This window comes from Trichechus manatus, unplaced genomic scaffold (genome assembly GCF_000243295.1).
Source record: "Trichechus manatus latirostris isolate Lorelei unplaced genomic scaffold, TriManLat1.0 scaffold00203, whole genome shotgun sequence".
Taxonomy (NCBI): domain Eukaryota; kingdom Metazoa; phylum Chordata; class Mammalia; order Sirenia; family Trichechidae; genus Trichechus; species Trichechus manatus.
The window spans coordinates 1,633,274-1,649,336 of record NW_004444139.1 but is presented as its reverse complement, the minus strand read 5'-3'; positions in this window follow the sequence as shown (position 1 = coordinate 1,649,336).

The window sequence follows — 16,063 nt, the reverse complement described above, 5'->3', positions numbered from 1 at the left end:
AGGGACAAGGACTAGAAGGCAGGAGGGGACAGGAAAGCTGGTAATAGGGAACCCAAGGTTGAGAAGGGACAGCATTGACATGTCATGGGGTTGTTAACTAAACCACTGTCATAAATCAATATGTGTACTGTTTAATGAGAAACTATTTGTTCTGTAAACCTTCATCTAAAGTACAATTAAAAAATGTGTTTTCAAAATATGTCCACAAAAGCCCCCTCTCCTTGAGTGTGAACTAGACCTAGTGATTCACTTCTAATGAATAGAATAAAGCAAAAGTGACCATCTGTGACTTCTGAGACTAGGTTATAAAAGCACCGAGACTTCCTCCTCCCTTTCTCTTGGGTCATTCTTTCTCGGAGGACACTCAGGCAGCCATGTGGAGAGGCCCATGTGGTGAAGAACTGAGGCCTCCCACCAACAGCCATGTGAGGGTGCCATCTTGGAAGCAGCACCTCCAGCCTTAGTCAAGCCGTCAGATAAAACAACTCCGGAGAAACCCTGAGCCAGAATCACCCAGTTGTGTAAGATTAAAAAACAAAAACAAAAAAAGTTTATTATTTTGATCTGATAAATTTGAGAGTAATTTGTTATGCAGCAATAGATAATTAATACACCCTATAACATCAGCAGAATCCCTGGTGGTGCAAACGGTTAACATGCTCAGCTTCTAACCGAAAGGTTGAAGGTTTGAGTCCACCAAGAGGCACCTTGGAAGAAAGGGCTGGCAATCTACTTTCAAAAAATAAGCCACTGAAAACCCTCTGGAGCAGTCTATTCTGACACGCGTGAGGTTGCCGTGAGTTGGCGTCAACTCCACAGCAGCTGGTTACTGGTTAAAACATCAATGCAAGAGCCAAAATGTGGGTTTTTTACCCTAAATACATTCTGGTTCTTAATGTCAGGATCTCCAGAGGCATTATGGCGTGGTGGTGACAGACACAGCTTGGCAAACATGGGTGAGACCACTGAGTAGCTGTGCCTCCTTGGGTAATGCATCAAATTCTTAGAGTTTCTGCTTCTTTGCAAAATGGAAATGTGAATTGCTCCACAGGGTGCCTGGCTCTGAGCAGGAGGCTCGGTAATGGAATGGTGTTATTATATCACCGTCGTCTCTGCTTACATACCTCTAAGTGCAAAGACTTGCTTCCCTCCCAGCCTACCCGTGTCTACATCTGTTTCTACCAGCCTCCTGACCTCTGATTCCAGGTGACAGCTCTTCTTCTGTTCTGTGGACCTAGAGCCTGTGTTTGTTCTGCCCGGAAGTTGGGGTTTCATGGCCAACAGAGAGCCATGTGGCTGGAGCCTGCCTCCCTGTGGGCAGCTGGAGTCCCCAGGATGCAGCTCTGACAGGGCTGTCAGCAGCATCCCCGGGGACCACCATGCGCTCGGCCACACCATCTCCCCTGCTAGTGCCCACCACGCCTCCCTCCAGCTCCGTCTTCGCTGGGCTCCTGGGCACCTGAGCTGTGCTGGCCATGTGCAGGCACCGGGGTGCCATGGATAGATCCAAAGCTCGTTTCTCTGGGAGAGGACAGGCACAGACCGTAAGTGACGTGCAGTGTGAGGGCACAAGGCCAGAGGAGGGAGCTCCATCCAGGCTGGGGGCGAGGGCCAGGACGGCAAGGCACAGAAGGTGCCTTAGAAGCACTGCTGGAGCTGAGTTTTGAAGCATGGACAGAAGCACCTGCACAGAGCATCCCAGGCAGAGGGGACAGCCTGCGCCCAGGGCCTGGGTTTGAGAGGGTCTGAGTGCAGGGTGAGGGATGGGTGAGGGTGGCGGTGGAAGGTGGGTGCAGGCAGTAATGGCTCCTCTCCTGTCTCTCCTCCCTTCACTCTGACACCAAAGTAGACCCTCTGGCCAAACCCTAAGTTGTTTTCTTTCTTGCTTTTTTTAATTACACACTATGATGGTTAAGATTATGTGTCAACTTGGCTTGGCCATGACTTTCGGTGTTTATATGTGATCACTTCCATGACTGAATATACTGTGAGTAGCCAATCAGATGAAAGGTAGTTTCCTTGCGGGTGTGGCCTGCTTCTGAATATAAGCAGATGTTCTGACTTTTTGCTCACTTGGGATTCTGTGACTGCCTTCTGTCGCCTGACCTCCAGTTCTTGGGACTTGAGCTGTCAGCTTATCTGTTAAACTTGGGATTTGTTGATCTTCACAGCCTGTGTGCAGAGCCCTGCTCTCTGACCTGCCAATCTTGGGCTCACCAGCCCCAGCAGCTATGTGAATCAGGAGAAACCTTGCAGTCTTGCCTGCCGATCTTGGAATTCGTCGACCTTCACAGCCTGTGAGCGGGAGCCCTGCTCTCCGACCTGCCGATCTTGGGCTCGCCAGCTTCTGCGGCTGTGTGAATTGGGAGAGGCCTCTACCCTGATCCACGGACTTGGGACATTCTAGCCCCTAAAGTTGCGTGAGCTGTTTCCTTGATATAAATCTCTCTCTCTATATATATATTTATACGCTTTACTGGTTTTGCTTCTGTAGAGAACCCAGCCTAAGAAACACACATAACATATGAATGCATTTTTGTTGTTTTAAAAAAAAACCATAATACACATAGAGAAGAAGCAAGGACCATTCTCCTCCCACTTCCCTCCCCAGAGATTACCACCAATGTTTGGGGGGCCTCTATCCATACATTTTACTATGCATTTACATAGACAATTATGTACATATGCAAGAATTTTGGGAGGTATGAATTTTTTTTGCAACTTTATTGAGGTATAATTGATGTACAATGAACTGCTTATACATAAAGTGTGTAATTCCATGAATTTTGCCCATGACCATCACAATTAAGATAACAACCATTTCCATCACCCTGAAGTTTCCTCATGCCCACTTGTTATCCACCCCTCCAGCCCCACTATCCTCAGGCAAAAACTGATCTAGTTTCTGTCACTGTGGATGAGTTTGTAGAATTTTATGTCAATGGAATCAGTGATATATACTCTTCTTTAATCTTTTTTTTTTTTTGCATAATTATTTCGAGACTCATCCACACCATTGGGTGTTCTTTTTGTTGTGTAGCATTCCATGCTATGGATGTGCCATAGTTTGTTTATCCATGCCCCTGCTGGGTGACACTGTGCTGTTTCCGGTTTGGGGCTATTATGAATAAAGCTATTCTCAGTGTCCAAGTATTGGAGTGGACGTATGCTTTCTTTTCTCCAGGAAGTAGAATGGGTGGATCATGGTGTGTGAATGTTTAAAATGTTAAGAAACTGTCAAACCGTTTTACAAAGTGATTGAGCCATGGAGGTTAATTTTTGTTGTCTTTTATCGAAGTGAGCTCATACGGTACCTATTTTTCTGCAACTTGATATTTTCCACTTAACAATGTGACTTGGTCTTTCAGGACAGCTCTGTAAAGAACATTCTTATTCTTTCTCGGAGAAGCACAACACTTCAGGGTAGGGGTGGACCATAATTTACTTTAAAAAAAATCACCATCGAGTCCATTCCGACTCATGGCGACCCCATGTGTGTCAGAGTAGAACTGTGCTCCATAGGGTTTTCAGTGGCTGATTTTTTGGAAGTAAATTGCCAGCCTTTCTTCCGAGGAGCCTCTGGGTGGACCGGAACCTCCAACCTTTCAGTCAGCAGCTGAGTACACTAACTGTTTTTCCCACCCAGGGACTCCATAATTTATTCAACTGTTTCCTAAAAGATGGAAACTTGGACTGCTTCCAAGTTTTTGCTGATACGTTGCTCTAAGGACTGTCCTTGAACATTCATGGCCTCCAAATTAGAAAGATAATAAAGGTTCCTTGGTTTGCTCCTTAACCCGAGGATGGAGGCTTCTCCTGACTCATGAGGCCACAGGGACTGCCATGGACTTGGGACTTTCCAGCCTCTACAATCAAGTGAGCCATTTCCTTAATATATATATATATATGTATATATATATATGATTTACTGGTTTTGCTTTTCTAGGGAACCCAACTAAGACACTGTGCTTTGCACAAATCTCTAGGTAATGACCTGTCTACAACTACTGGTCTTTTCAAATAGACACTAAGCTTTATGAGGGCAGGAACTGTGTTCTGTTAATCTCTATAGCCCCAATACCTAGGAGTTTGGGGAAGATAGTAGGTGCTCAATACATTTTGTGGAATGAGTGAATGAAAAAATCAATTAAATGAAATAAATGCATGTGAAAGAGTGTTGTAAGCTGTATGATTATTAATGATGGGAAGCAAGTGAATATGAACCGTCAAATCTCGTTCATCTAAATTTTAGCTTTCAGAGTTCAGAGACTGTGTTTTCTTCTCTTTGTGTTCCTAGGTGAGTGCTGAACAAGAATTTTTAGGCAATCAGAAATGCCTGATTCACGAGTGAGTGACTGACGGAAAGAGAGAGTGGCAAGATGAACATCAATGAAGGATTAAATGAGTAAGTATATTCATGCTGGGCTATTTTGGCAGTGTGGACATTATTCAGGCCCTGATTTCTTTACTATATACAATCCCAGATGTGGTGTGTATTGGTCAACAGAGTCCCTGGGTGCTGCAGATAGTTAGTACTCAGCTGCTACCCAAAAGGTTGGTGGTTTGAGTTCACTCAAAGGTGCCTTGGGATAAAGGCCTGGTGATGTACTTCTGAAAAAGTCAGCCATCGAAAACCTTATGGAGCATAGTTATACTCTGACACACGTGGGGTTGCCATGAGTTGGAATTGACTTGATGGCAACTGGTTACTGACATCAGTCAAAGTTCTCAGTTGCAGGCGACAGATTTAAGCATAACAGGAAGCATTAAAAGATACAGATTGGGTGACAAGAAAAACTAGTCCAGTTTATGCCTATTGTCCCAGAGTAATTATTAATAATAAACTCTTTTTCACTCTCAAAAATATCCAAGTTTATTGCTGGGCAGAGGGCTGTGGGGACAATGGTCTCGGGGAACATCTGGCTCAATTGGCATAACACAGTTTATAAAGAAAATGTTCTACATTCTACCTTGGTAAGTAGCATCTGGGGTCTTAAAAGCCTTTGAGCAGCCATCTAAGATACTCCACTGGTCTCACCCCTTCGAGAGCAAGGGGAAATGAAGAGAACAGGATACAAGAAAAAGATTAGTCCAAAGGACTAAGGGACCACAGCTACCAAGGCCTCCACCAGACTGAGTCCAGTACAACTAGATGGTGCCCGGCTACCACCACTGACTGCTCTGACTAGGATCACAACATAGGGTCCTGGACAGAGCTGAAGAAGGATGTAGAACAAAATTCTAACTCACAAAAAAAGACCAGATTTACTGGCCTGACAGAGACTGGAGAAACCCTGAGAGTATGGCCCCTGGACACCCTTTTAGCTCAGTGGTGAAGTCACTCCCAAAGTTCACTGTTCAGCCGGGGATTGGACAGCCCCATAAAACAAAACGGGACTAAAGAGGCACAGAAGTCCAGGGACAAGGACTATAAGGCAGGAGGTGACTGGAAAGCTGGTGATAGGGAACCCAAGGTTGAGTAAGGACAGTGTTGACATGTCGTGGGGTTGTTAACCATCGTCATAGGGCAATATGTGTACTAACTGTTGAATGAGAAATGATTTTGTTCTGTAAACCTTCATCTAAAGTACAAAAAAAAAAAATTATGTGAGAGCAAATTGAGAACAGCAATGCAAAAGGTTTGATGGGAAGCCTAGGGGACAGTGGGTTAAAGACATTGGTGATGGAATAATTTGGAAAAGGATAGTGAGAATAGCAGCACAACTGGAAGAATGTAATCGATGTCACTGAACTGTACATGTAGAAATTTTTGAGATGGTGTATCTTTGGCTAGGTATATTTTCACCAAAAAAAAAAAAAAAGGTCCTCCAAGGTTGAGAAGGGAGAGTGTTGACATGTCGTGGGGTTGTTAACCAATGTCATAAAACAATTTGTGTACTGACTATTTAATGAGAAACTATTTGTTCGTAAACCTTCACCTAAAGTATAAATAAAAAAAATTTTTTAAAAAAAGAATGTTATGAAAAAAAAAAAAAATCCAAGTTTGGATGATTAAGATTACATGGGCACCCTAGATCACTTTCAAGAATCATAGAAAGGGCTGGAAAAGAAAACTCTAGACTCAGCTTCCAGGAACATCTATCAGAACCACACTGCAGTCTGACCTAATAAAGCAAATGCTACCAAACTCAGAACCACACTGCTTCTGCTGCCATTAAGAAGGTGCTGCTAATCCCAAAACCTGCTGCTGAACTGGTCCAATCAGGCAGTTGCCACCACCTAAACCCTCAGAAATACTTCGTCTCTGCTAAAATTAGGACGCTACCACTGTGACCACCAACTGCAGAATGTGCTTCCCCTTCCACTACCCACGCCAGCAAAATGCACCCAACCTCTTTCTTCACGTAGCTCACTTCAAAATCTAAGTCTCATTCATGTGTTTCTGATTTATGGGATATAGCTGTACTCTAGCCATGAGGGAAGCTGGAATTTTTTTTTTTTTTTAACTCTACCTTGGGAAGGGAGGATTCATAATGCTGAGACCTATCAAAATATGGAGAGAGCATTCAAAAGATTTAGAACAGGCATAGATGACAGATGTCAGTTACAGTCCACCCCTTGATGCCCATTATTAATGCAGATACTTCCTCCATATTAAGCTTCCAAACAACTGCAATAACAAAATGCTTCTGTCTACCATAATGCAACCATCCCTTATGTAAGTAAAAACATACTCACTGTCTCCAAAAGGGGAGACCCAAAACTCATCGGTTATCACATCCAATCCTAAGTTCAGTATTGTTTGGTAATATTTATTCCTCTGTGGATGAAAGTTGGGTTACAATTCCATCTTGATATTCTGTTACCTCTGGGCTAAATTTTAAAGTTAACCACCACCAAACCAAAAAACAACAAACCCATTGCCATCGAGTCAATTCTGACTCATAGCGATCCTGTAAGACAGAGTAGAACTGCCCCCACAGGGCTTCCAAGGAGCAGCTGGTGGATTTTAACTGCCCACCTTTTGGTTAGCAACCAAGCTTTTAACCACTGCGCCACCAGGGGTCCAACCACCATCAGTATACCCCATATAAAATAGAAGAGAAAAAAGAAAGGAAATTAACATGCGTAAATATGAACACAATTCAACACTGGGTGGTTATTCCAGTCCTCATTTCTGCAACTGGTCCAGGACCAAGTTTGACATTTATAAATTTCTTCCTCCCCTTCCTATCCCTTGTCTCCTTTGCCCTCAAGCATTATCTCAGGTGGCGTGGTTCTTTACCTAATGAGGTGATCCAAAGCTTTATTCCTGAAGGATCTGAACACTTACTGATCCTGTTTATGTTGTATTACTTCCATCTTGAATTAATTTTTACCATTAGGAATAGCAGTACCAGGAACAGTCCCTGAAGATTTCCTGCCCCCATTGTGTAACAGTAACCATACTTCCTGTTAATTATTAGAGCCAATCACATTAGTCAGTATTATAATTCTCTTTTTCACCTGTTTGTCCAGTAGCATACCAAAAAAACCAACCCCATTGATGTCGAGTCAATTCCAACTCATAGTGACCCTACAGGACAGAGTAGAACTGCCCCATTAGGTTTCCAAGGAGTGACTGGTGGATTAGAACTGCCGACCTTTTGGTTAGTGGCCAAGCTATTTAACCACTGTGCCACCAGGGCTCCTTCCAGTAGCATGAGGATCCCCAAATGGCCAAGTGAAAGTCTCAAGTTCTATGTTTATTTGATTTTATTTTCTAGTACATACATACGCCCTTGAGTTACCACGACCACTTAGATAATGGAGCCCCAAATTGTAGAGGTACAAAAACAAATGTCTTGTTGTTGGTCATTAGTTGTATAGTGAGGGGTGTGATTTTCCCTTCAATTGCTGGACTCATGTATTCTGGCTGAGAGGAAGAAACAGGGCCATATATTGATCACTGATTTAGAGCGTATACTGTCTTGTACCGGATAGGAACTCAATCTTGTGAGATGTCATTTTATATGACACTGTAACAGGGTCTTTAATAGGCCATTCCAGTGTTGTATACGGCCAGCTGCTTTGGAGAGATCAGGTACATGGTAAAACCAGTGAATTCCACTGATATTATTATCCCATTGACTTACTTTTCTTTTGTTGTAGATTGAGTTTCTTGGTCAGTAGCAATGAGTGAGTAAGGCCTCCAGTAAGTACATAAATGGTGTTGCCAGCAAGAACATGGCAGGTAGAAAAGGAAAATCCATTTGCATAACTGATGTGTATTCCAATAAGGAAAAATCAATGCCATCTCAATGATGTATGGAGCCCAATGCAATCAACTCCCACCAGGTGGCAGACTGATCCCCCCCATGGCTTAACATTGGCTTCTGCGCCTGGCAGATTGGGCACTTTGGCACTCTGAAGTAGCCAAATTGGCTTTGGGGTGGTCAATTCCATGCCGTTAAGCAAATATATAACCTTCTGCCACCGTTTCACCTTGTCAATGAGAATGTACTTGTTGATGAAAGAGATTATTAAAGACCTCCCTTGCAATGGTTATCCTTTGGGAAGCATTCATATGAGACACAAATATGCTCACAATCTGGACCCATTCTGAGAGGCCCACCCACATACCTCTTTCTCTAACTTCCTTTTTACCAGCCTTTCAATGTTGTTTCTTTCAACTTCCTGACCACTGTCTGTTAGCTACTGCCCACAAATCAGGATAGATCCATACCTCATATCATCTCTCCTTCTGGGCCAAGAACATCATGAGATGATGTACTGCTTGAAATTCTGCTCATTGGGAGGATTTCCCATCTCCAGATCCTTCAGACCACCACTGAGTAGACCTGTAGCTCCACAGCAGTCCATCCTCAGCTGGTGCTAGAATATTGTTCAGAGTCTTCTGAAAACCAGAATTCAGTGTGTTTCTCCTCGGTCAACTGGTCATAGGGTGGGCTGAGGGAAGAAGTGTGGCAGGAGTAGGCACACTGGATGGGTGAACCACCTGTTGATGCAACTTACTTGTGCCTCCAGGGATTGCATGAGCCTCATCCCATCCATTTGATGACAGAGTGCTGTTGGCACATCAGACTTCATGACTTGAATCAGACAACATGCAGTTCATGGGGGACAACTCAGTTATCATGGTCATGGTCATCTGGTATCCCATAGATTTTCACTCTCAACCAAAGCAAAAGCTGTTTCTCAAGCAGGGAAGAAGGTATGGCTTTGCTCCAAAACCTAATTTTCCTTTCAAGATTTGCCACAGGCACATTGAGCACCACTGGATCCACTGAATCAAAAGTGCCAAAAGACTAGTGTGCTGTCCAGTTGGATGATGAGATGATCAAGATCCCTGGGTCCTAAGTTATGGCACTAAAATGGAGAGTTGACATGGCTCTGAGGCACAATGATAAAGGTATGTTCAGATCCTCGTCAGGCACAAATAAACACCTTCTGGATACTTCTGAGATGATGAAAATGTTCTGGAATTAGATAATGGTGATGGTTGCACAACTTTGAGAATATACTTAAAACCACCAAATTGTATATTTTAAAAGGGTATGTGTGAATTATATATCAATTAAAAACAAAAAAGAAAACTCTTTCTGATGTTCCCTGTTTCTTTGAAAGATCCATAGCTGAATAACAGGCACCAGGATCTACGATGATTTGCACCAGTAAAGAGACCCCATGTGAAGCTGCATTTGAAGTCACCACCTTTTTAAGCTTTCCAGTCTCCAAAGATCTGCTAACTATGTGGGTGATATGGTCTATCATAGGGATTACGACTGCGCATCTTTGGAGTCCTTGATGGTGGTATTAATCTTTGAAGTTCAACCAGGGATGTAGTACGGCTTTTTTTCATAGGGAGGAGGAACTCAAGATGTTTCCACTTATCTCTTCATATCATAGTAGCACTCACTCCCTATGTCAAAGAACTGTTGTGGGATGGGACAATAGCCACAGGATGTGTTTACAGACCCACTGGTGACACATGAGAGGCCTTTGGGCCCAAACTCCACTTATCACCTGATGCCCATAAACCCCCATTTTGACCAGTGGACCACAGTCACATTTTTTTCAAGTTGTTTCATATTAGTTCATTTAGGGGTTCCATTTTCTCTCCTCAGTAGATTTTACGTATTTCTCATAAGCTTCTTCACTTACTAGTTAATCAAGTTCTGAAGGATTAATCAGTGTCATCTTGATCAGCCAACCAGCTTCATAACAAGATTTGTTAACAAATCCTCGATTTTCTGCAAGAGATTTCCTTAATTTTATATTTCCTGATAAAGCCGAATAGAGTTCACTAGCAGTTTACACACTTTCTAAAGCACCAAGCTCATCTTGTTTGTTCAATTTTATCTCATTTTCAGGAAGACCACAGTCAACAACATCCTGCAAAGCATACTGAGAGCAGAAGACGGCCTGTGTGCAGGACCACAAGTGCTGAGAATGTACTCGGGCTGCAGGCCTGGCCCCGTGCTCTGCCCCATTTGCCAGTAACATTTTTTTTTGTTTGTTTCTAGGAATATGCATGAGCTCAGAAGTTGTGTCTAATGCACAGTTACTCTGATAAATGTCCACAAGTGCCTTTAGGGGACCTAGTTAGAAGACAGGTCTCTTAGTCATCTACTGCTACTATAACAGAAATACCACAAGTGGATGGCTTTAACAAAGAGAAGTTTATCCTCTCACGGTCCAGTAGGCTACAAGTCCAAATTCAGGGCATCAACTCCAGGAGTACACTTTCTCTGTTGGCTTTGGAGGAAGGTCCTTGTGATGCATCAGTCTTCCTTCGGTCTAGGAGCATCTCAGCACAGGAACCTCAGGTCCAAAGGATGCGCTCTGCTCCCGGCACTGCTTTCTTGGTGGTATGAGGTTCTCATGTGTCTCTGCTCACTTCTCTCTTTTATATCTCAAAAGAGATTGGCTTTAGACGCTATCTAATCTTGCAGACCTCATCAGTATAACTGCTGCTAATCCATCTTATTACATCATGGTGATAGAGTTTACAACACAGAAGGAAATCACATCAGATTACAAAATGGTACACAATCGTACAATACTGGGAATCATGACTCTAGCCAAGTTGACAGATATTTTTTGGGGACACAATTCAATCCATGACAATGGATAAGGGCTCACATGTGATAATTCCGCTTTCATGTTTCTGTGCCCGTAAATGATTGGATTCCTTTTCTACATTTTCCCAGGGAATCTCTGCATCCCAGCTTTATTAGCCTAGGCCACTGCTAAATCCATTTTCGGGCTAAACCAAACAAATAATTAAAACCACTCCCAGCTATTCCACCTGCCACATTGAATCCAGGATCCATTCATTTTTCGCAAATATTTATTGAGCACCTACTGTGTGCCAGCATTCTATGATGCTGAGGATGCAGCAGTGAACAAAACAGATGAACAATTCTTCCCTCATGGAGCTTATGTCTTAGAGAGGGGAGACAGCCTCTAAGCTAGTAAACAAGTAGAATGCGTAGCATGCCGAATAGTGGTAGGCACCGGGGAGGAGAATTAAGCAGCGAAAGGCTCAGGGAATGCTGGGTGGGGAAAGATGCTATTTTAAATAGTATAGTGTGATGGGTTGGATTTGTGTCCCCCAAAAAGATATGCTTGAGTCTAACCCCTGGTACTTGTGAATGTGACCTTATTTGGAAAAAGACTCTTTGCAGATATAATTAGTTAACATGAGGACACACTGAAATAGGGTGGGCCCTAATCCAATATGACTGCTGTCCTCATAAGAAGAGACAGAGAGACAGTGACAGGGAAGAACACCATGTGACAACAGAGGCAAATGTTGGAGTGATGCATTCATAGGCCAAAGAAAGCCAAGGCACCGGCCACCACCAGAAGCTAGGAAGAGGCAAGGAAGGATTCTACCTAGAGTCTCAGCAGGAGCGGGGCCCTGCGGACACCTTGATGTCAGACTTCCAGCTTTCAGAACTGTGAGAGAATGAATTTGTTTTTGTTTTTTCTTCTAAATTTTATTTATTTTGTTGTTGTTGAGAATATATACAGCAAAACATACACCAATTTGAGTTTCTACATGTATAATTTAGTGACATTGATTATATTCTTTGAGTTGTGCAACCATTCTCACCTTCCTTTTCTGAGTTGTTCCTCCCCCATTAACATAAACTCGCTACCCCATGAGGTTCCTATCTTATCTTCAAGTTGCTGTCATCACTTTGATCCCATCTGAATAGTTCTTAAGAGAGTTTAATGCTCAAGGCACACCTTTTTTACTAGTTAAGCTAAACTATTGTTTGGTTTTAAGATGACTTCAAGGGATATTTTAGGTTTAAGGTTTAAAGATTTTCTCAGGACAATAGTTTCAGGGGTTCATTCACCACCCATGGCTCCAGAGGGTCTACAGTCTATGAGAATTTTTAAATTCTGTTCAGTATTTTCCCCCTTTTGACCAAGATTCTTCTGTAGAATCTTTCATCAAAATGTTCAGTAACAGTAGCTGGGCACTATTCACTGCTGGTCTCATGGCAAAAGGAGGCAGTTGTTGATGGAGGCAGTTAGCCGCACATTCCATTTCCTCCTTCTATTCCTGACTCTCCTTCTTTCTCTGTTGCTCCGGGTGAATAGAGACCAATTGCTGTGCCTTAGATGGATGCTTGCAAGCTTTTATGACCCCCAGGCACTACACAACAAACCAGGAGGTAGAACAGAAGCACTCAGCACGTTATTCGGCCAATTAACTGGGATGTCCCATGAAACCATGACCGTAAACTTCCAAACCAAGGAACAAAACCCTATGAGGTGTTTGATTGTATGTAAGCAGCTACTCTTCTTCTTATTTTTATTGTCATTGTTGTAAACATATCTACCACAAAACTTTTGCCAATTCAACTTTTTACAGGTGTACAATTTATTGACAGCACTTACAGTAATTGGCTGTGCAACCCTACCCTTAATCAAAATGATTTTTCCATCACTGTAAACTGAAACTCAGTACTTTGGGAATAAATTTAATAGAAGATGTGAAAGACTTCTAAACTAAAATCCACACATCACTGAGAAAAATTATGCCCTGGATCAATGGAGATATATACCAGGTTTGTCATGGGAAGACTCGATATTATTAAGATGTCAGTTCTCTCCAAATGGATCCAATGCAGTCTCAATCATTATCTCACTAGACTTTTTATTTTAGAAATTTACAAACTGATTCTACAATTTCTATGAAAATGGAAATGCCTTAATGTACCTAAAGCATTCTTAAAAAATTAAAATCAATGGACTTCACACTGCCTGACTTCAAGATTTACCATAAAACTTTGGTAATCAAGTCAGTGTGGTACTGGCACAAGAATTAACAAACAATCCAGTGAAATATAATAGACAGCCAGACACAGACCCACACTCATTAATTTGAGTCTCAACAAATTTCAAAGTAATCCAATAGTGAAAGAAAATCTTCCAACAAACTATACTAGAACAACTAAATATTCGTGTGGAACAAAATTAACCTTGACCCCTGCCTAACACTGTACTTAAAAATTAATTTGAGACGGATTATGGACCTAAACATTCAAACTGAAATTGGAGAGCTTCCAGGGAAAAAAGTATAGGAGATAATATTTGTAATGTGGGTATAGGCAAAGTCTTCTTAGACAGAACACAGAAATCAATAATCATAAAGGAAATAATTAGAAATTTTGATGATGAAAAGACACTGTTAAGAAAATGAATAATCAAATCACGGACTGGGATAAAGCATTCACAAGATATATGTCTTACAAAAGACTGTTATCCAGGATACATAAAGAACTTCTAAAACTCCATAATAAAAAACATGAATAACTCAATGAGAAATGGGCAAAAGATTTGAACATATACTTGGCAAAGAAAGCTGTACTAGTGGCCAATAACTACATGAAAAACTGCTTAGTATCTTTAGTCATAGGGGAAAAGCATATTAAAACCACAATGAGATATCACTACAGACCCACTCACATGGGTTAAAACTAAAAAGACTGTGTTATAGATTGAATCATTCCCCCCAAAATATGTATTGAAATCCTGGCCCCTACACCTGTAAATACAGCCCTGCTTGAAAATAAGGATTTCTTTGTTATGTTATTTGGGCCATACCCAAGTAGGGTGGGTTCTAAATCTAATAACTTCTGAGTTGTAAAAACAGCAGAATGGACACAGAGACACACACAGAGAGAACAGGAAGACAGATGACGGAGATAGATGCACCTGCAAGGATTGTTGGCAGATACTAGGAGCTAAAATAGACAAGGAAGGATCTCCTCCTAGAGCCACACCCTGATTTCAGACTTCACTTGTGGTGTTTGTGTTATGGCAGCACTAGGTAACTAAGAAAGGCTGACAATACCAAAAGATGGAGGAGGATGGGGAATAATTGGAACTCTCATATATTTTTCTTGGGAATGTAAAAGGGTACAACCATTTTGGTAAAACCTTAGCCAATTTCTTAAAAATTTAAATTAAACAGACATCTTCCCTATGACCCAACCATTTCACTCTTGGTTATATACTCAAAAGAAATGAAAGCATATATCCATAAAAAGACTCATACCCAAGGTTCATAGCAACTTTAGTCATAATAGCTTAAAACTGGAAAATAGCCCAGTGACCATCAACGAGAGAATGAATAAACAAACCGTGGTATATTCAAACAATGGAATGCTATTTGGCAATAAAAAAGGAATGTACTACTAAAACATGCAACAACGTAAATGAATCTCGCAAACATGCTGAGTGAAATAAACCAGACACAAAAGAATAGACACTGTATGAATCCATTTAGATGAAGTTCTAAAACAGGCAAAATTAATACATGGTGAATAAAATTAGAACAGTGGTTTCCTTTGGGATGTAAGGATAGGGGTTGATTGGGAAAGTACATGAAGGAAATTTCTGGGGGTGATGGTTATGTTCGTTAGCCACACACATTTCTCAAAACTCATTAAACGGTACACTAAAGATCTGTGCATTTCACCATATGTAAATTTTCCTTAAAAATATTAAACTCTAGTTGTTAATGCTCATGATGAGGTGTTTATTGGTGACTTATTTTGAAATTCAATTCAAAAACAAGGTGGGTTGATGAAAGGATAGATGAATAAAAGATAGATGGATAAAAATCTGATAAAGGCCACTAGAACTGCCTCTCCCTAGGAAAACAGTAAGCCAAAAGCAAGACTGCATTCCTGGATAGATTGCAGAAATTAACACCACACTCTAGAACTTGAAAGTTACGGGGGTGACAATTCCCACCACATCCCCGTTCAGTATTCTTATTTGGCCTGTGCAGAAAACAGACGCATCTTGCAGAATGACGGTAGATCATTGTAAACTTAATCAGGTGGTGACTCCAATTGCAGCTGCTGTTCCTGACATGGTTTCATTGCTTGAGCGAATTAACACATCCCGTAGGACCTGGTATGCAGCCGTTGATCTGGCAAATACTTTTTTCTCTATACCTGTAGATAAAGACCACCAGAAGCAGTTTGCTTTCAGCTGGCAAAGCTAGCAATGCACCTTCACTGTCCTACCTCAAGGGTATATCAACTCTCCAGCCCTATGTCATAATTTCGTCCTCAGGGACCTTGATTGCCTTTCCTTTCTGCAGGACATCACACTAGTCCATTACATTGATGACATCATGCTGATGGGACCTAGTCAGAAAGAACTAGCAACTACTCTAAACTTATTAGTAAGACATTTGCATGTCAGAGGGAAGACGGCCATGTGAAAATAGAGGCATCCAAAAGCCAAGGAACACCAAGTGTCTTAGTCATTTAGTGCTGCTGTAACAGAAATACCACAAGTGGATGGCTTTAACAAACAGAATTTTATTCTCTCAGTCGAATATGATGAAAGTCCAAATTCAGGGTGTCACCTCTGGGGGAAGGCTTTCTCTGTTGGCTCTGGAGGAAAATCCTTGTTATCAATTTTCTCCTGGACTAGGGGCTTCTCTGCACAGGAACCTTGGGTCCAAAGGATGTGCTCTGCTCCTGGTGCTGCTTGTGGTATGAGATCCCCCTATATTTCTGCTCACTTCTGTCTTTTATATCTCAAGCCACAATCCAATCTT